At 45.2% G+C, this 22239-nt stretch overlaps 1 protein-coding gene across 1 annotated transcript in view; it reads right to left on the reverse strand.

The window, feature by feature from the left end:
* The window catches only part of LOC146835035 (cytochrome P450 4B1-like), a 134498-nt gene that overhangs the window by 86872 nt on the left and 25387 nt on the right, over positions 1-22239 (reverse strand). The window lies entirely within an intron of this gene.

Genomic DNA, 22239 nt, shown 5'->3' on the forward strand with positions numbered 1-22239 from the left:
AAGAATGCAGGAACACATAAAGCATGAACATTTACTGCAAGTAATGCCTATGGAGTTCATCAAGTGAACTTGAGCGGTCTTTGCGGGGTGCAACAAATGTGGTAGTTTGACTCTCCAGGTACCTTTAAAGGAGTCCAGATAAATGCATTCAAGTGCTTCCAGGTATGGTTGCGCTGCTCCTCCCGGAAGTTGGTCGTGGTCTGTTGCCTCTGTCCATGGGACACTAGGCAGGCAGTTGTGGAGCCCGGCAGCTACGCACAGAATGACTGGGATGCAAGCCGGCAGCATAGAAGAAGCAGCTCATTGTCACTCGGACATCAATTGCACTGGCCTGGTTTGGTTTGTATGCCACTTGGAATTCCACAAATAACACAAAAATTCAAACTCCACGGTCTAGGGACATAGAAGGACAATCGATATTTCTGGGGCGCACTTATTGGGTCTCAAATAGGGAGTCTGATCCCACACTGGTGCATGCTTCCCTTAAGCAAATATGGCTAACAAGATTCTATTACAGGACCGGAGGCTTCGTATTATGCTTCTCTTTCTATTTATTGCTACTCACAGCAGCCAATGAAAACTTGTATTGTATAAACAGAAAACTACATTTCCCATGATGCATATATTACATCACATCCTGCAAAGCCCCATAAGAGCCACAAACACCGGAACCTGTCCTCTTTCTTTGCTGCTCACGCAGAAAGTTAAGTGCTCTAGAATTTTATGTTGCTTGCATTCTTGGTGATGTGTTACTTTAACGCTACAGCATATGCTAATTCATTTCTTTAATTACTATGAATCATACGCTTTGCTTCGCGTGTCTACTGCATGCCCTGGGGGCACTGTGACACTCCCGCTGAGAGCGCTGATTGCTCGCGTATCAGGCGGTCCGGTGGGGCTCATATGCATGGTTGACAGCACGTGTTCGCGCTCGCTTCTGATGATCTTACCGGGCGTTCTGCCCGCTCTGGAGCCTGCGCTTCTAGCGCGCTTGTCCCCGATGTGAAATTGGGCTTACCGGCTCTGTGGTCAGCGCATCTAGCGCGCGTGTTAGAGAATTTGCATTTTAGGGATCACTGACTAAATATCGAAGGTCAAAATATCGACCTACAAAAATATCGGAACAAAAATATCGATGTCAAGAATATCGACATCCTATCTACAACATGGTAAGTACAAAAATATCGATAATTAAATATCGATGTCAAAAATATCGTTATTAAAAAATATCGGTTTTTTTTAGTTTAAAAATATATGTAAAATAAACCAAATAATACTTATAAATAAAATAAACATAATTAAATATATTTTATAATATTTAAAATTAATAATTAATATATATAATTTAATAAAAACATTAATTAAACATATACATATAATATATAATATATATACTTACTTAATAATTAGTTTTAATTATTATTTTAATAACGTATACATTATTAATTTTGTAAAAAAATTACCAATACATCTATACACATAAAACAATAACATTAATAAATATTAAATAATTACATATGCAATTTGAATATTTTTTATTATTAATGATATATTACATTAGCTAAAATAATATAAAACATATTAAATATCAGAGAAAATAAAACTACTACTCAAACTCCAACAAAAAAAAACAGTAAGGAAAATGTTGGATAGCGTAGGGCTAAAAATTACTATTTCCACTACAGGGAGTGTAACAGTAGGGAAAGTGTTGGATAGCGTAGGGGTAAAAATAACTATTCCAACTCCAGAGAGTGCAACAGTAGGGAAAGCGTTGGATAGCGTAGGGGTAAAAATTACTATTCCAACTCCAAAGAGTGCAACAGTAGGGAAAGCGTTGGATAGCGTAGGGGTAAAAATTACTATTCCAACTCCAGAGAGTGCAACAGTAGGGAAAGTGTTGGATAGCGTAAGGGTAAAACTGACTATTCCCACTCCAGAGAGGGCAACAGTAGGGAAAGCATTGGATAGCGTAGGGGAAAAAATTACTATTCCAACTCCAGAGAATGCAACAGTAGGGAAAGCGTTGGATAGCGTAGGGGTAAAAATTACTATTCCCACTCCAGTGACTTCAACAGTAGGGAAAACGCTGGATAGCGTAGGAGTAAAAATTACTATTCCCACTCCAGTGAGTGCAACAGTAGGGAAAGCATTGCATAGCATAGGGGTAAAAATTACTATTCCCACTCCAGAGAGTGCAACAGTAGGGAAAGCGCTGGATAGCGGAGGGGTACAAATTACTATTCCCCCTCCAGATAATGAAACAGTTGGGAAAGCACTGGATAGCGTAGGGGTTCAATGAACATAATAACCAATTAAATAATTTGTTATTAAAAAATTGCATATTAATAATTAATTTACAAAATAATTATTAATAAATACAAATAATTTAAACTAAATATTTTAATAAATAACATTAAATTACATCTCACACAATTCCCCCTTTAACACACAACACACTACACATACAAAAAACACAATAAATGTAACTATCAATTTATCTATTATTTACAAATAATAATACATTCTTTATAATTAATATAGTTATTAATTTACTAGTTAATACATATTAACTACCAAATTACAATTAATCACAAATTAATTATTAATTAACAATACATTAATTAGCAATAACAACAAATAAAATGAAATAATAAATTATTTATATTTACTATATTTAACTAACTAATAACAATTAATTACCAATTAATAATTAATTAACAATTCATTAATAATAAATACAAATAAAAAAATAATATCATTAATTATTTTAATTTAATTACATCCCACCCTATTCCCCTATAAACCCACAACCCACTACACATATAAATTCACATAATTAATTTAATTATCAATTAATCACTTAATAAAAATAAATCACCAATTAATTATTAATTAACAATAAATAAACAATCACAATAAATAAATATTAATAATAAACTAATTATAACTAATATAATTAACCAATTAATAAAATTAATTTACAATTAATAATTAATTAACAATTAATTAATCATAAATACCAATTAAACAAAACATATTAATTCATTAATTATAATTAAATTACTTCCCACCCTATTCCCCTATAAACCCACAACCCGCTCTGATACTAAAACGCTAAATTTACTTTAAAATAATTATTAATCTCTAAACATTTATTTTTAAATGTATTAAAATACATTACAATAATCTTTAACATACAAATAAAATACATATAAATTTCGAGATTATTGACATCGATATTTTTGCTTACGATATTACTTACATCGATATTAAGTACTTCGATATTATTTACATCGATATTACTTACCTTTGGGCCGATATTCTGTCCATCAATATTCTTGACTTCGATATTCTGTCCCTACGATATTAAAAACTCGATATTATTGTAGGTCGATATTAAAAACTCGATATTTTGGCTGACCACTGCATTTTAGGGATTCCGGTACCGCTCCGCTTTCGGCGGGGTTTTCCCAGTGTTTAATTATAGCGAGAGGCTTCCCTAGTCAGCCGGTGCGCTTTGGAGCCCATTAACTTTTTTGTCCCGTTTCCACGTGTGTAGCCCAATTGGGCTATATTTTGGTAGGATTGGGCTACACACGTCGATACTGCCTGTTTTTCTTTCGTTTTTGTTCATTTCACCGGGGTTTTTCATCATAGAGCATTGATTACACCTGGCTGGCTGCAAAAACGATTAGGGCCTGGAGGGAGCACACCTCCTTGGACATATTGGCTCTTTTTGGCTCCACTACGCCCTGTGGGCTGGAATAATTGTGATACAGCTTTGCTGAGAAGCTAGGTACCTTTCCTTCTGATTTGTGCTGTGGGTTGGCTCCCCCCCTTTACTCCTCCTTCCTACTGGCCTTATGAGCAGATACATTTACAAATTTAGATCAGCAATGGAAAAGTGGGTCCATTATGAGGAGGATGACACCCTATATGAAGAGGAAGTGGTTACCCCTTCCATCGAAGAGAACATTGTTGAGGCCCTGGACGCCTCTGTCCAGGAGTCGGTCAACAAGGCCCTGGAGAAAGCAGTACCAGGAACTGTGTAGCAAGCACTAGCTACTGCATTGAAACCTATAACCAAGCAATTGGAGAAGTTTGCAAAGCGCCATTGCTTCACTGCCCCGGCAGGTGTTCCCTCAGAAGGCTCGCAGCCTAAGCCTTCGCCCCACTCTGCCTCTTCACTTCCTCGCCCTGATGCTGAGAAAGATACGGCCCAAGATACCGATACAGATCCCGGTACGACCGACACCGATACCCCAGATGATTCCCCTCCTAAGAAGAGAACCAGGAAGGCCAAGAATGTGGAAGCCCCACAGACAACCCCTACTCCTTTTACGTTCAATCCCGCTGACATTGTCCATCTCAGGTCATCGGATTGGCTGCCCACGCCCGAGGTGGCGGCGTACTTGCATGACAATCTCCGCAAAAGTTTCGACAAGGAGGTGCGCAACAGACTGCGCTCTGAATGCCCCCGACCAGACATCTCTGACAAAGTGGCGGAAACCCCCGAAATAGATTCCAGCCTTCTGACTTTTCTAAAAACGTTTGCAAAGGACCCAAAGAAAGGTATAGATCGCGCCTGGCGAGGGTGCCAGGATAAGCTTTTAGATGTTGTCGGTCCTCTGGCCAAGATTTTGGAGATGGCTCTGGAGGCACAAGAATCGGGGACCACCATAGATTCCCATGTGTTGGCGGGATGGACCCAAAGAGACATATGCCTTTTAAGTAATGCCAACGGCGCCATTTCCACGGAACGGCGCAAATCCATACTCATGCAAATGTATTCTAACCTAACTGAGTTGGCAGGAGCAGAGCCTGGACCTTTGGCGGACGGAAACCTTTTTGGGGACCGTTTTGTCAAGGATGTGGCCAAATACGTAGGCACGTTCACGACCTTGGATAAGGCGCAATCAGGTATAAAACGAGTTTTTCAGGCCGTGGTTTTCAACAGGGCCGGATGAGGCCGGGGACGCTCGTTTGGCGGTCAGTATTCACAAGGTCCTCAGCGAGGAGACTTCGTTCGCGGCAAAGGAGAGTGGGACTCTACCCGCGGAGGTACCTTCTACCCCACCAGGCAACGCTTCAGCAAGCAACGCTTTAATAGAGGCTCCTACCGGGGAGGTTTCCAGAACACCAAATCTACAGGTGAGTGCCCCGGCCCTATTCCTTCTACCATTGGGGGGACGTACTCAATATTTTTATCACAATTGGGTTCAACTATCGCAGGATGACTGGGTTTTACAAACGGTTCAGGGTTTCCATCTAGATTTTTTCCAGACTCCCTATCAAGCCCATCGGCCCAGACAGCTTTCTTTTTCTCGACTAGAGTGCGATTTTAAGATTCCGAAATCAAAGGATTACTGCAGAAACGCACGATAGCGCCTTACGACGAGGGCCCTCGCGGTTTCTGCAGTAATATTTTTCTGGTGCAGAAGAAAGGCGGAGGTTACAGGTTGGTACTCAATTTAAAAGACTTCAACCATTATATGACTTACAAGCACTTCAAGATGGAAGGCATCCATCTGTTGACGGACCTCTTGAAACAAGGGGATTGGTTGGTCCGACTGGACCTGAAGGACGCTTACTTGTCCGTACCCATATTTCGTCCGCACCGTCGATTCCTTCAGTTTTAATGGCAGGAACCGGTGGTACGAATATTTGGTCCTTCCTTTCGGACTTTCCTCGGCACCGTGGTGCTTCACCAAGGTCCTGAAGCCAGTGATACCTTATCTCAGGGAACAGGGGGTTCGCATGATTGTCTATCTAGACGACATTCTCATCATGGCGCAGTCTCCAACGCTGGCAGCTCAGCAGTTGCGCATGACCATTCGTATCTTACAGAACCTGGGGTTCGTGATCAACGAGCCCAAGTCTATTCTGTGTCCTACACAAACGATAGATTTTCTGGGGTTCGTCATCAATTCTCAGACGGCTCAACTCAGTCTTCCACGTTCCAAACTTCAAGACATCAAGAAGGAGCTATGCTCCCTGTTATCCAAATGGATGGTCTCACTCAGGTTGATTGCCCGGATAGTGGGCCTTCTAGCGTCATCCATTCAAGAAATATTTCCGGGACCCCTACACTACAGGGCCCTTCAGAGGCTCAAGATTCAACACTTGCAGAAGGGTCTTTCTTACTCAGACTTAGTTCCCCTTTCACAAGAGGTACGGGAAGAGATTCAGTGGTGGCTTGCCCATGTAGAGGCGTGGAACGGCAGAGCCATTTTCGGCTCATTATCAGAGGTTGTCGTAGAATCCGACGCCAGTCGTTGGGGCTGGGGAGCGCGCTGCGGAAATATTTCCACAGGGGGACGTTGGTCCCTCGACGAGCTAAACCTTCATATCAATTGCCTAGAACTTCTTGCAGGGTCGTTTGAGATCAGGACACTATCACCCAAACAGGTCTCGTGTTGCATCCTTCTGCGGATGGACAACATCTCGGCGGTTCAATACATCAACAAACTGGGGGGCACGAGGTCCTCAATGTTGGTGGAGATAGCGAAGGACTTTTGCCACTATTGCCTGAGTCATCAGATCTCGGTCATAGCCGAGTACATTCCGGGTCAGTCGAATGTCGTGGCGGATTGGAATTCACGCCATCTCAAAGACTACAGCGACTGGCAACTCCAACCTCAGATGGTTCAGTGGTTGCAGGAGATCTGGGGTCTTTGCGAGATCGACCTGTTTGCCTCCAGACTGAATCGCCAAATGACAAAGTTTTTCAGCTGGAGGCCGGATCCCTTAGCTCTGGCAACGGATGCCTTTTCACAGGATTGGGCCCCGAGTTTGAATTATGCGTTTCCACCCTTCATTCTCATTCCCGCGTGTTCACACAGGTGATGCGCCAGAAGGCGGAAGTGATTTTGGTGACTCCCTTGTGGAAGTCGCAACCTTGGTTTCCGATACTGATGGAGGCGAGTTGCGACTTCCCCAGGAGGATCCCATGGTCCCCAACGATGCTCCAGGGCCCTAATGGAGAGATGCACCCGATGGTAGTATTGGGGCAGTTGTCCCTGATGGCCTGGAGACTTTCCGGCAACGTTGGCAAATGCCAGGGGTTTCGGAACAAGCTGCAGGATTTATCAGCCAAGCGTGGGCCCCCTCTACCAGGAAACGGTATTCTTCAGCCTGGAGGTGTTGGGTTCGTTGGTGCGTGGAACAACAGGTGGATCCCGTGGGGGCAGACTTACCCTTTGTTGTAAATTTCCTGTCTGAAAAAGCTTCTGAGGGATTGGCATACCCTTCTGTTAACAATTTCCGTTCGGCCATATCGGCGGGCCAAGCTCAAGTTGAGGGCAAACCCGTTGGGATGCATCCTCTAGTATGTAAACTCTTAAAAGGCATTAGAGTAGCTAATCCACCCAAGCCGAAATATTCTTCCTTGTGGGATGTCTCGCTAGTTCTTTCCTTATTTAATCAATGGCCCAATAACAGTATCCTGACAAGGAAACAACTATCATCCAAACTGGCCATGCTGTTATGCCTGGCGGCTTGTAGACGTTCTTCAGACGTCAAGGCTCTAGATATTACAGGGAGAGTATTTACTCCTGAAGGAGTTTCTTTTAACATAACGTCTAGGACTAAAACTATGTCACGCAGCGTAGAATATCATGCCTTTCCTGATAATGCTTAGCTTTGTGTGGTTCAATGTCTTAAGGCCTATGAAGAATATACCAGGTCTATTCGGCCTGATGGTGTGGTGCAATTGTTGATTGCCTTGCAGAAACCTTACAAACCTGTCACTGCGGCTACTATAGCCAGATGGTTAAAACAAATTATGCAAGAAGCAGGTATTAATACTCAAGTCTTTGGTGCACATTCTGTTCGAGGCACCATGGCCTCTAAAACATTCATGTTGGGTTCTACTGTTCAAGATATCATGCGTTCTGCAGATTGGTCTTCTGCGTCAACATTTAAACAGCTTTATTACAAGCCGGTGGGTGATATTTCCTCTGTGGTTTTTAATCAGCGTTAAACTAGCATAATACGAAGCCTCCGGTCCTGTAATAGAAGGAAAAATTAGCTAGCAATCGCGCCAAGAATTTTCAATTCTATTAAGGAGGATTATCCCACCCGGTTACATTACAGTATTGTAATTATTACCCACCCGTGTGCATTTACATTCTCATTACGCAGAAGTTACGGGTTGTTCTCTCTCCCTTTTTCAGGGTCAGAAAAGAAGATGGATTAAGTGTAATCCTGGTTGAAGATGATGTTAATCCCAGCTGGCCTGGTTCTTCCACGTTGGAAGCTGTTGTTGGACTTTGGTTATATTATTGGACTTTAATGTTCGACGCAAAGAAAGAGGACAGGTTCCGGTGTTTGTGGCTCTTATGGGGCTTTGCAGGATGTGATGTAATATATGCATCATGGGAAATGTAGTTTTCTGTTTATACAATACAAGTTTTCATTGGCTGCTGTGAGTAGCAATAAATAGAAAGAGAAGCATAATCCTCGCCTCCGTGTCCTTAATAGAATTGAAAATTCTTGGCGCGAATGCAAGCTAATTTTTTATCCACCACAGGAATAAGCCAGCAATTTTGACATGGTGAGTTTGTCAGCATTGACCTTTAAGGCAGTTAACATCCCCACAGGTGTATACAGGTTTCGCACAGAATGAAATCATGGCCAGCTCCTAAATGCAGGAATAGTGCACGCCGCTAGCAGAGTTAGAATGGGGCAAAAAAACACATTTTTCATTGATGTATTTCTATTATTTCCATATCCATTACTTCTGTGCAGATCTGAATTTTGTTTTTAATGCTGTACAGGAGTAAAGACAGACCCCCCCTAATCGAGTACACAGCGTTACACAACCGACATACAGTCGTATCTCTGAGTTTTCGTCAGCATTGACCTTTAAGGCAGTTAGCATCCCCACAGGTGTATACAGGTTTCGCACAGAATGAAATCATGGCCAGCTCCTGAATGCAGGAATAGTGCACGCCGCTAGCAGAGTAAGAATGGGGCAAAAAAACACATTTTTCATTGATGTATTTCTATTATTTCCATATCCATTGCTTCTGTGCAGATCTGAATTTTGTTTTTAATGCTGTACAGGGGTATAGACAGATCCCCCCCTAATCGAGTACACAGCGTTACACAACCTACATACAGTCGTATCTCTGAATTTCACCACAAGATCCAAGCACAGCAAAAAGCTACGGAGACCATTTTCTCATCCTAATTTCTATACACTGTATTGATGCTTTGGGGAGGGGAAACATTACCGCTGCCACTTTAAAGATAACTCGAGATAAAAGTTGAGCGCGATTAACACAGGATGTAAAGAGGAAATGTGTGGGTCAGGAGAAGGCTTTGGAGGTGTTAAGACCCAAACAAGGTATGAATAGCGCCATTTATCGCCGGGTTCTCCAGTGAGGGAGAGGGGTATCAAACGAAAGGCACGGCTGCCAGTAATCCAACTGAGGCTTGCTGCACTAGTTAAATAAATAAATAAGTTGTAAAGTCTCCTTTATACACGTGTCTGTATGACGGCTTCTGTTCAGGCTGCTGTGCTAGGGAACTGTCAGTCTTCTTTTTTTATGTCTCGCCTCAGCGGTGCATGCGCTGCTCTGGCGAGACATGTAGTGAGTGAGCTTTCAAAAGTCCGACCGGGTGGTATAGAGCGTGCGGTTACGCGCACAATGACGAGCAAAGGCGCCATCTGGTTTTCCTCTCTCGTCATGATGCGCGCACATCACACACCACTCGCTAGCCTGATTTCACTTTTCCTGTCGCGCGCGCGCACCACTCGCGTCTTTTTTCTTTAGCGCGCGCACGCACACAACTCCCGGGCTTGTTTTTTTAACTTTCACTTTTTTGTCACACAATGATTGTGGTGGCTCCCAGGGTCCTTCTCCCCACCGCCACTTCACCTGCAGCCCTAGCGCTTCTCGTCATCATAGCATGGCGGCATGCAGCGCTTCCTTTTTCTATTCGCCCAATCTGCTTTTGGAGGAACTGGTTTGCTCTGGGTTATCCAGTCTCAGATTCCGCGGGTGCTGTACACCCTGCTCGGTGCATGCTACTTCAGGAGACTCCAGTAAACCCTCGATGCTTGGTGTACTTTACCCAACATTTAAAGACACACAGGAGCAGAGGAATAATAGAAGAGGGCCCTCCGTGCTTTAAGGCCGTCGACTCTCGATGCTCCTCCTACAGTGGTGGCCTGTGGGGGGCGGGGCTTTAGAAGGAACAATTAATCTTGGGCATATGACAGAGGTAAGGAGCATCTGTCTCTGGAAACCTTCGGTTTCACAGCCCCATGCTAACATCCATGATAGCCTGTTGCCCCCTCAAGCTCTTCGGACACTGGAGACCCAACCTCCACCACCAGCGCTATCTGGGACTGACTAGCAGAGTATCAGCCTATGATGGGGCTAATTTCTCATTGATTCCAGGTCCCCTGGAACACCACCCCTGCTTTCTGGTTTGTGGGGTGACCGGCCTTATACTGCACAGCTTCACCAGACTTGCCCATGGAATGGGCCCTTTGGCAATCTACACAGCAGCTGCCTGCTGGCCCTCACCTTGCTATCCATTGCTTCACAGGTGACCCAGACCTTCCACGACAGAAAGGGGCTTGCACCTGGGAACTTCCTTGGACCAGATCTCCTCTGACTAGCTGCCCCACCACTACAAGTGCACACTGTGGATATCACTGTGCGAGTTAGTACTCAGGGGCATTAGCTATCTCCCATTCTTCCTTCCCATGTTGGTCACAAAGGCCACCATATCCAGGGGGGCATCCCACACGCCTGCCAAATCTGATGCGAAGGCCAAAAATAATATAGCAACAATCCTTAAGGAGCTCACTGTCATGAGAGCCAAATTGTCCACTTTTGACACCACCATCACACCCGTGGCATCTAATATCAAATCCCTGCAGACTGACCTCTCGCAAATGCACCTGTGTCTCAGCTCCATGGATAAGAAGGTGCATGAATTTGATAGATTATACTGTCCAAAGTCAGACTAGGGGGTTCATATCCAGAGACTAAAAAGTAAAGTATCAGACTTGGAAGCCTGCGTCCTTGGAGCCCTTGGAGTTCCAGCAGGCCCACAAACTATGAGCCAACTCAGCACGCTCCCCTAGTCCCCCTAGAGTCATCATAGTTTATCTCCTGCACCACAATCATACCAGGGCTATACTACAGGCGGCCAAAAAGAATGGGGTACCATTTCATTATGACGGAGCTACAATTCATGTCACATCAGATTTTTCACATGAGGCGGCGGTCAAAAGGAAAGATCTGCTGGCACTTCATCCCCGCCTACAAGATGCCGGGATCAAATTCGGCCTCCTTGACCCGTTTCTCTGCCCCCCCTCCTCTCCGTGCTGCTGTTTATTCGGTGGCTCGTCTTTACAAGGTGCCCTTCAGTTCATTCTCTTATAATGCTCCTCCCTTTCTCTTATCAATTTTAATCTCTATTCAGCTGATTCAATAGCACTGTACTTTAGCAGCGTGACAAGTTAAACACCCTCTTCTGAGGCAAATGCATTCATTACACCAACGACACGCCTCTCTACCTCCCACCTCTACTCACATTTCCCTCCTTCATCTCTCCCTCTTGCTCTCGTGTTGTAAATTAACTTTCTTTACCTGACCAGAGACTAAATCCCTGCCCGTCTCTCTAACCTACTTCTCTACATACCACACTCTGTGACTAGCTGTCACTTCTCTATACCACCCAATACATTTCTTTCTCTGTCACACCTTTATGTCCCATGTCTCATTCCTTTACCTAAACACTCCCTTTTTAGCTGTCTATTTATACATGGCTACGTACATACCACACTATTGTTCTACCTTTAAACTCGCTCTGTACATCACACCTCTCTTTCAATAAACCTCAGTGCCCAACAGCACTTACCTCTCATGACCTCAACTTGCCACCTCTCTCCAATCCTACCTCTAGATCTCTAGCACTCTGCCCCTCTCTTCTCCTCAAGTGCCTCTATATCTCTCTCTCTCTCTTTCTATTCTTTTTGCATCTTGCTGCTCTGTTTGCATCTCATCTCCCTTCATTTCTCTTCCATTTACTTCACCTCCCTCTTAATTTCATCTCTCTTTATCTCACCCTTTCTATCATTTTTGCCATCTATACCTTACCTTTCTCTACCTCTCGCATGCCTCTTTCTACCTCACCATTCTCTCTTTCATTTCTCTCTCTGCCTCACAACTCACTGCCTCATCTCTCTCTTCCCCACTTCTCATACACTATCTAGCCTCTCAATTTACCTCACCTATTGGCCTTCTATGTCTCTCTTTTTATTGATGTCCTCTTTCCCTCACCTTTCCCATTATTTTATTTATTTTTCTCTACAATGCTCTCTCTACCTCTTCCACTCCATCTATCACTCCCTTTGCTTTCATCTCTTTCTATCTCCTTCACTTTTTCCGTTCATTCTCTCTTCTTCCAATGTCTCGCTCGTTTAATACATCTGTCTTACCTCTGTCTCTCTCTCTCCCTATTTCACCATTCTCTACTTCTCCCTCGCCCTTCCTCTGTATTAGCCTCATCTCTCTAACTCATCTACACCTCTTTTCTCTCTACTTCTCATATCTTTCTATTTTTCATCCCACCGGCTCTACCTGCCTCTCTGCCTCGCTACTTTATTTACCTGACCTGTCATTCTGTGCTTCACCTTTCTATTTGTGCTATCTCATTATAACTTGCCTCTCTTCCTATCTTATTTCTCTCTAGACCTTGCCCCTCGGTTTGGCACCTTTCTTACCAGCCTACATTTAAAACTGCATGCCAGGCTTCTAAAAACAAGCATTGGCATAGCCAATAGGTCTCGCCTTTGGGACCTTATACGTTTTTAGCCATGCAACATTTGATGTTATTGCACCAAGGATATTGTGCTGCATAACTAAATACCTATAAGGTCCCAAAGCGAGACCTATTGGCTATGCCAATGCTTGTCTTTAAAGAATAGTGTGAATACTGAGCATTAGATGTGTTTTTTCTGTCTCTAAGCCTTAGCACTGTAGGTTTTCTATACCACGGTATGGAGCTTCGGGTATATGTCTCACTCTCGGGCAGCGGAGAGCATTAGGCTTCGGCCGTATAGCTGGGCTCACAGGGGGAGGCGGGGACACGCACCCCTCGCTCCGCCAGCTCTGTCTGAGCTCTCCTGGGCATCATTGGCTCTTGGAGGCCGCAAGTGGTCCTCGGAGGCCAGGGCCTCCACAGCTTCTTCCTGCTCGCCGTGGGTTGGGGGGAGAGAAGCCTCGCTGCCTCAGTGCCGGACCGGTCACTCCGACAATATCGCAAGATGGCGGAGCTGAACGTAAGGGGAAACCGAAAGCCGGGGTGCGGGTCCTCTCATGGCCGGAAGGGGTGGAAGGAGGCCCAAGAACCCGCTGCTGCCTCCGGTTTTGGGGCAGGACCGTACTGTCTGTTGGCGCCACCCCAGTCTGCCGAGAGTCCGCGCGCAACGAAAGGGTTTGAAAGAAATAAGCCCATCACTACTAACGCTGCCTGCCATTGTTTCCGTTGACTGAATAAGCTGTTCCTAAACTGTACACAAAAGCACCTCAATCCCCGAAACAGAGTGCCATTGATGGATGAGCGACCTGAGTTTGCGCACATGGACGGGACTACCCCCAGTGGGGTGTAGCCAGTGGTAAAGGACGATGAGGAGAGGAGGAGGCAGCAGGGGGAGGGGAGAAAGGAGGGGGCCTGCGCCCGTTTGCCTTGCAGGAATGGAAATGGAAATGGAAATGGATTTGTTAAGCGCGGTTGCTGCCCACGGGCGTCCAAGCGCTGAGTAGAAGCAGAGATGTGACGGAACAGGGAGATTAGGATTAGAGAGATTTGGCGAACAGTAATGTTTTCAGCTTTTTCCGGCATGCGAGCAAGTCGGGGTTGGAGCGAAGAGAGAGGGGGAGAGCATTCCAGAGCTTGGCGGTGTTCAGCGAGAACAGCCTACCCCCGGTCCTGGCTCTTTTCACTCTAGGAACAACTGCCAGGAAAGCATCCGTGGATCGAAGGTTCCTATTTGGGTGGTAGGGGATGACAAGATTGTTATTTATTGCTGATCCCGTCTTCCAAAAAGCCCGATGCGCAATACACAGTGCCTTAAATGTCACTCTTAGCCTCACTGGCAACCAGTGAAGGCTTTTCAGTCCAGGTCTAGCTGACTGGGTTCGCGGAATCTGGAGTAGAGTACGTACGGCGCAGTTTTGTACCACTTGCAGCTTCCTAAGGGCCATCTCAGGGGCCCCTACGTATAGAGCATTGTTTGAGTCCAGGCGGGACTGGATGAGGCCTTGTACTGCCACCTTTTTGGCCTCTAGAGGCAGAAGTGGAAGGACCTTCCTCAGGACTCTAAGTAGGCCAAAACAGGTGGCGGACAGCTTGGTGGCCTGGGTGGAGAAGGAGAGCCTTTTGTCTAACCATACTCCCAGGCTCTTGACACTTTCCTTCGGGGTGGGGGGAGCACCCAGACCGCAGGGCCACAAGGAGGTGAAAGGTACTGGCGATGCTGGGCCTAGGAGCATGAGCTCTGTTTTTTCTCCGTTCAACTTGAGGGAGGAGTTGGTCATCCACTCCTTCACGTCCTCTAAACATTTCAACAGACCTACCGGGGATTGCCTGCTGCTCTCTTGCGCCAATGAAACCACTAGCTGAGTGTCGTCGGCGTGCGACACGATTTTAATGCCGTACGGTTCGACTACCCCAGCCAGTGGTTTCATGTATACATTAAATAGCACAGGGCTCAGTGAAGAGCCCTGCGGTACTCCGCAGCTGAGAGGCTTACTGGGTGACATTGTATCGCCGTCGAAGATCTGAAAAGATCTGTCAGACAGGAAAGAGTCGAACCACCTTAGTGCATCACCCGAGACTCCGATGTTATAGAGACGGTTCAGCAAGGTGGCATAGCTGACCGTATCGAAGGCGGCACTTAGATCAAGGAGGATCACTGCCACTGATCCTCCCTGATCTAGTATCCTTCGAGATTCTTCGGTGACTGCTAATAAGGCGGTTTCAGTCCCATGCTTTGGTCTGAAACCTGTCTGGGACGTATGTAATAGGGAGTGGTTCTCTAGAAACTGGACCAACTGGGCATTTATATATTTCTCCAACACCTTGCTAGCCCAAGGGAGGAGTGAGATGGGGCGGTAGCTGGAGTGATCATCAGGGTCCAGGTTAGGTTTTTTCAACAGCGCCCGCACCATTGCTTGCTTCCAGGCTGTGGGAACTGAGCATGCGGATATAGATGAGTTTAGCAGTTCCAGGATCACAGGCAAGGTGGCTTCACCTGCCTGCATCAGGACTTCTGGGGGCGCTGGGTCACGTGGAGAGCCCGACTTAACTTGGCGTGCAACTTTATCTAGGGTGTCAAGGTCCAGAAGGGGAAAATGATCAAGAACAGGCTGGTCTGGGGGGAGGGGGGTTCTCGGGAGGAGTAGGTCAGTCACATCCGAAGTCGAGGCTATTGTTGGGAAGGTGGAGTAGATTTTCAACACCTTGTTATGGAAAAATTACGCCAACTCATTGCATTGATCTTGAGTCTTGATCGGATGGGGGGCAGTGGTGAAGCTGGTGCATTGTTTTATTATGTGGAAGATTTCCTTGGGCTTTGATTTAGCTTCCAGGATTTTGTCAGAGTAATAAGTAGCCTGGGCCGTCCTGACCCCTTCTCTGTAGGCTTTGATCGCCTCTTTGTAGGATGCCTTTTTTTCCTGGAGAAAGTCTAATCGCCAGGCTCTCTCTCGTTGCCTACAGAGGCGTTTTTGCTCTCTTAGCGAATCAGAGAACCAAGGGGCTGATTTCTGCGTTCTTTTTGAGGACGATCTGCGAAGAGGGAGGAACATATCTAATGAGTTCGTAATCCAACCTACATAGTTTCCGTTAGCCACGTTGGGGTCTGGGCAGGGTGGCGGACGGGTGGAGTCCAGATCATGCGTCCAGGATTCCACGGGGAGTTTTGACCAGTTTCTCCTAGTTGTGGATTGAGGGGGTAATTGGGGGGCTTTATGGGTGACCCAGGTAAACGGGACCAAGAAGTGGTCCGACCATGGGAGGGGAATGGGTTGGTCAACAGTTAAGTCAATGCAGTTACTGAAAATAGGGTCTAGTAGATTGCCCTTTTCGTGGGTCGGGGCTGTGACCAGTTGGGCCAGTTGAAGAGCTCCAAGGTCATCTATCAGCTCCTTAGCAGTGTGGTCTAAAGGGGAGTTAAAATGGAGATTAAGGTCCCCTAAAACTGTATGATTGGCAGAGGATAAAATCCTTTTCGCTATAATCTCTGGGAGAGATGTATGGAATAATTTTGCAGGCTCGGGGGGGCGATAGATCAAAGTGCCAGAGAATGAACTATTCGCGTGGAACTCTATACAGAATTCTACACTCTCGCAACCAGGGATGGTTTCTGCTGTGGTGCGGCAATGATACTGGTCCTTTAATATAATGGCCAGACCTCCTCCTCTCCCTTCCGGTCTGTCTACTCTGAAGATATGGTAGCCAGCGGATAAGGCTGAGACTAAATCAGGCTCTGATTGAGCCGAGAGCCAGGTTTCTGTTAAGAAGATCGCGTCTGGCTTGTGTTCCTCTAGCAGCATGGCGATTTGTGTACAATGCTTTGGCAGTGATGGACAGTTTAACGCGTACATGCAGTATTTCTGGGCTGTGGCCAACGGGGAGGTGTTGCGGAGGGGGTGTTTGCAGTCCGGGCAGCGGGGAGGGAGCTCTGTAGGAGCATACATATGCGTGCACTGGACAGCGACAGTTCTTCCTATGCTGTGTAAGGCTGTCGAGCTATATGTCCTGCCCTGGGGGGTGGGAGAACCAGGGTTAGTGGCCCCTGGTCCCGTCTGGTCGCGGACGGGCGCAGACGGGCTTGCCTTTGGCGCGCCTTCGGCGCACCGCCGGCGCGCCCGCTGCGCCCGTCCGCTGCGCCTCCGGAAACAGCACATTCTTAAATATCAAATGGGAAGGGGCGTGGCCTATTTCGGTGGGCGGAGCCCGGGAGGTCGCGGCGGTTGCCTGCTGCCTGCTTCAGCGCCTCGCTCAGCTGAGCGGCAAGGCAATCACCAGGTGAGCAAGTAGTGCAAGTTTTAAAAGCACACAAGTATTCACACAATATACAGTTTTAAAATTAAGTTTAGTGAAGGGTTCCTAGCTCTCGGCTTTCCGCCTCAAGAGCTCTGTCCTAAGCAGCGCTGGTCAACAGAGCGCGCCTAGATATGCAAAAGGGGGCGTGGCCTATTTCGGTGGGCGGAGCCCGGGAGGTCGCGGCGGTTGCCTGCTGCCTGCTTCAGCGCCTCGCTCAGCTGAGCGGCGAGGCAATCACCAGGTGAGCAAGTAGTGCAAGTTGTAAAAGCACACAAGTATTCACACAATATACAGTTTTAAAATTAAGTTTAGTGAAGGGTTCCTAGCTCTCGGCTTTCCGCCTCAAGAGCTCTGTCCTAAGCCGGAACCATCTAGTTGCAAGTTAATTACAAACAGATGGTTTCAAAGCTCACCCCCGCAAGGGAATCGCCAAACGTGCACACGTTGCCATTAAAAGCAAGGCAATGCATGCACGTTTTTGGCCCAAAAAGTGAATCGATTGCTAAAGGTCTCCTCCTACGCAGCGCACGCGCGCTGCGTAGGCGAGACCTAAAAAGGGGCTCATGATGGTAAGGAAACTGATGAAGCAGGAAAAAGCAACAGGCTGAGAATTAAGTCAGAGAGATTACTTTTCCCTCTGTGGAGAAAGTAACCTACAAACTCAGACTTGAAGAGGATGAGAGGTCCTCTCTGTTATTTGACAAACATATTTATGCCTGCAATAGGTAAACAGATTTTTGTTTGGATAAGTTTGTTCCTTGGACTGCAGCCTCACATTCCACCACAATATATTTTCTAGCTATTCCTAGCATGATTTTCTATCCCTCCCGGTTGCGCTGGCCAGCCTTCAGATGGTCTACCACCAGAACTTTTGCTTTCACCTCTCCTATTTGTGCTGATTTCGTTTTTGCAGGCCTTAGGACTCTGTACACTTTATCACTGTTAAACAGTGCTAAAGTGCTTGTGCTAGCTACCTAAAATGTGGAATTGACTTATACCCAACTGGCACATTTAATTTACTTGTACGTCCCTAGTAAAAAGTGGTACTGCATGCACCTAGGGCATGTAAACTAAATGCCATTAGTTGGCATACAGCACTTGTTGTGCCACCCACTGAAATAGTCCTTTAAACAAGCATCAGACCTGCCATTGCAGCCTGGTTGTTTTAAACTGTCACTTCGTTCTAGCAAAAGAATCCTTTTGCGAGCCCCAAACCTTCCTTTTTGATACATTAAAGTCACCCGTAAGGTAGGCTCTAAACAGCCCAGAGTGCGGTATATTTAAAAAGTTAGACATGTACTTTTGAGTTTTACATGTTTTATTCTTAGATTCGTTTTTCACTATTGCACAGCCTATCCTTCCATAGGATAACATTGGAGTTACCTTATTACATGTAATAAGCGGTAATTTCCAAATGGGAACAAGTAAACAATTCATGTTTGGTATCTTTGGAATTGTAATGAAAAATGATCCTTTACGGTGAAATTTCTCTGCCTTAGCCATTTAGTGCCTGTAGCATGTGTCTGGGTCACTTGACTGGGTGTAGCTGGCAGTTTGTCTTTGTGTATTCCACCTACACAGCCACATACAATAGAGAGCTTAGGTGTGGAATAATGGCAGGACGGAGTTATGCACAGTCCCACTAACACCAGAACAGGTTGTGGCCTGCTTTCACACAATTGATTGCATACCCCCTGTATTTAGTTGAGATCCAGGGCAGGAGAGGTGGGAAACCTGTGAACTTCAATAGGAAACCTCTATGAGTTTCTCCCACTTCAAAGGAGACACCTGGTATAAATATTCATCCTCAGCCACCAACTCTTCAGTACAATTATGGACCTGTGGCCAGAAGGACGAACTGATGTGCTGTTGAAAGGCCTGCCACTCTGCTGGACTGCAGCCCTCTTCCCTGGGTCAGAAAGTCTGAATTTGCATCTGTAAAACCCAGGACCCCAGAGTGAATCCAACGGTTAGTTGGCTGGCCTCCTGACTAGAGCCTCAGGGACAGAAGGCCCAACAACCTTGACCCCAGCACCTGGAATCTGCTATCTGCAAGTGGTGCCACCCCAGTCCTGGAACCTTGGAAGTGGGCCAAAAGGTACTCTGCTGATCCAGCAGAACTGAAATATCTCCTCTGCTGCATGATGCACCCCCGACCAGAAAAAGCATCACCTCTGCTGTATGGACTTTCCCATCACAAGGACTTCACATCACAGCCTCCCAACTCCTCAGCACTCCTGCTGCGTGATGCATCCCCGACGCAGTCCCTTGCATCGCAAGCCTCTCGTCGACAGGTTCCTCGATGATGACTCAGGGCCCAGCATCGCATTTGGCAGCCCCTTGATGCTTATGTATCACCTCGATGCACAACGCATCCTTGACGCTGGAGTCTGCATCGCAAGCCCTTGTCGGCGGGATCCTCATTGATGATGATGATGATGATGAAGGGCCTTTGCATGGTAGCCTCACAGCCCCTCAGAACTGACGCTTCGCCTTGGCTGTGTGACGTATCTTCGACGCGGGACTCTGCAACCATGTGCTACCATGATATAAGGCAGTCTTGTTCAGTGGGCCTACATGGGTCCCTATAAAAGGGCCCGTGTTCCATCGCAGTTGGCCTGAACCTATGATTTGTCCCAGTCTAGGCACTCAGGCCTCAAAAATCTACTTGCCCACTCTCAATAGCGACTCAGATTTGATTAGGTTGAGGTGTTTTTAGCACCTTCTCCTCCGTTCTGGGGGAGTGTATTTAAGCTGGAAGGAACAGGTGTTCTGTTCATTCGGAAAGGGAACAAGTAATAAAGACACCTTTAAATCTTGTTTTTATCTTGACACATTTGCTGCCTGTTCAAAGACAGAGGTCACATGTCAGTTTGTCTTTTTACTAATTGTTACTTTTCTTAGAAAATTGTGTTTACTTTTCTTTCTCTTATTACATTTAGAGGTTTTTGTAAAGTGAGCGGTCTGACAATCATTGTGAGACAAAAGGCTGTAAGAAGTCACAAGATTTAAACGGCTTGTAAATGAATAGCACAAATATTTCAAAATATATCAGTAATTTAGAAATAAGATTTCTTTGGCAACTCAGAAATGTGATGCAAACAAAGATTTAAATCAGACCAAAACAAATCAGAACACTTTACTTGGTAATGTGCAAATGACAAATATTTGCAGAAAATGAATTTCCAAACATTACACACTATCTAGTTATATCAGTAAAACCACGTCAGTGGGAAATGTTGTGACAATTTTAATGGAAAATCTACCGATTGCAAATAAGTGTGCACCCACTTCATGCTTTAGGTATGTATTTGTTAAAAGGGATAGTTTTTAAACCTGATTTGAGAAATATTCTTTCCCCCATCCTGATGACAATGTAGTTAATGATCTAAGAAGCAAGTCAGGGGTCATGTGTATCCTATATGTGGCTAGATTTGTATTATATATGGAGCAAATGTTTAGTCTCTTAAATCAAACAAAAGTGTTTTTTTGTGCAGCAGCCAGGCTGAAATTGTGTATTTAAAGTTGCTCTCATATGTTCTAAAAAAGCAAATGGCAGCTAAGTGAATTAACATATTTGCCCAGGATCACATAATGTCAAGCCAGTTTATGGGTCAAGAGCATTATAATCAAGTTGAGTAGATTATTTAAGCCACTAGATCTGCACGTCTAGTAACATTTTAATGATTTTTTGAGGCCTGGCACTTTTTGCCTTTAGGCGCTACTCTTATCTTCAAACTTGCATATCTCTGGCTCTACTGATTAGATTTTTGTCATTTTAGTCTTAAATTATTTATTACGTTTTACAAGTTTTTTTAATTGGTGTGGGATTTCTCTTCTATTGTGTTTCACTTTATTATTGTTTGAAGTGATGCATTGATACTTTATACATTGCCTCTATATTAAGCCTGACTGCTCTGCTACCAGAGGGTTGACCACTGGTTAATTTAGGGTTTGCTTGTGACTTCACCCTGCCAAGCAGTGGGATTTCTCCCCATGAACAAGCAACACAATATCTGACACTCCCTCTGCAAAAGCCCGGGTGCATTGTCTTCTTAATGGCAGATCTTCAATTATGCATACTTTCATCATCCAATATTACATACTTCACATAGGTAGTGAGGTTATTACCCAAAAGGAAATCAAGTTCGCTCTTGACTCAAAGTCTTCCTACAAATGTCTCATTCTTGTCAGTGCCTATAAAAAAAAATTCAACCTGCCAATAACGAATACTATTCTAATAAGATTACCTATGCTGCTAAAAGCTGTGCTGAACTTTTCAAAATTGCATGTTAGTCACCTTTGGCCCACACTTTGAAACCACTCACATCTCTCGGACTAGCGGCAACAGGCAACATTCAAGTCAACTCAAATTACTGTCTGGATATCTCACAACAAGTGTGACACTCTGAAGTCTATTCTACCTACTCACAGGTCAATATATCTTGCAAGTCTACCTTTGCTCCATAGGACATTTGCCCTCCCACCTTCCTAATGTGCACTTGGCCATTCTAACCCATCACCATTTATCTATCTACTGAGAATGTCCCACTTGCATTTAGTTTCATTCCATTTTGACTGACAGTGAATTCCTGTATTAGCTTGCACTCATTATTACCAAATACAGGTCAAGAGCAAACTTACGGTTCTCCCCTAACATACTGGAGATCTGTGCATTGCTAAAATTCTAAAAATACATTTTAATTGCCTCACATTATGTATGTACAAACACTTGCTCAGAATTGCAATTATGGGAGAAACTGCTGTTCTGTTATTGTTTGAGTAAGTTTCCCAGATGCTCTTCAATAGGATATTCAGCACATCAGGTACCAAAATACAGTCTTGTTTTAGTTCTAGTCCTTCAGCTCAAACTACCACCACACCATGAAACTGGATCGCTTTCATCCTTTCACCTTCTTTCCTCATTTCATGTGGAACACAACATTTTGTTTATTATCTCCTCTTTTTTCAATGTTTAAGACCCTTGGCTAACATAAAACGTAGTTGCCTAATCTATGTTCACTATATGCTGATCACACCCTACTGTACTTCATAGATGACAACAGTATGTGTACCATAGCTTACCACAACTCCCTTTGAGAGCCTCCTGTTCTCTCCAGCAAAGTCTTACATCTTGAAGTCATATTCAAACCAAGAGTCTCC

Source organism: Triturus cristatus, chromosome 4_2 (assembly GCF_964204655.1).
Source record: "Triturus cristatus chromosome 4_2, aTriCri1.1, whole genome shotgun sequence".
In the NCBI taxonomy this organism is placed as follows: domain Eukaryota; kingdom Metazoa; phylum Chordata; class Amphibia; order Caudata; family Salamandridae; genus Triturus; species Triturus cristatus.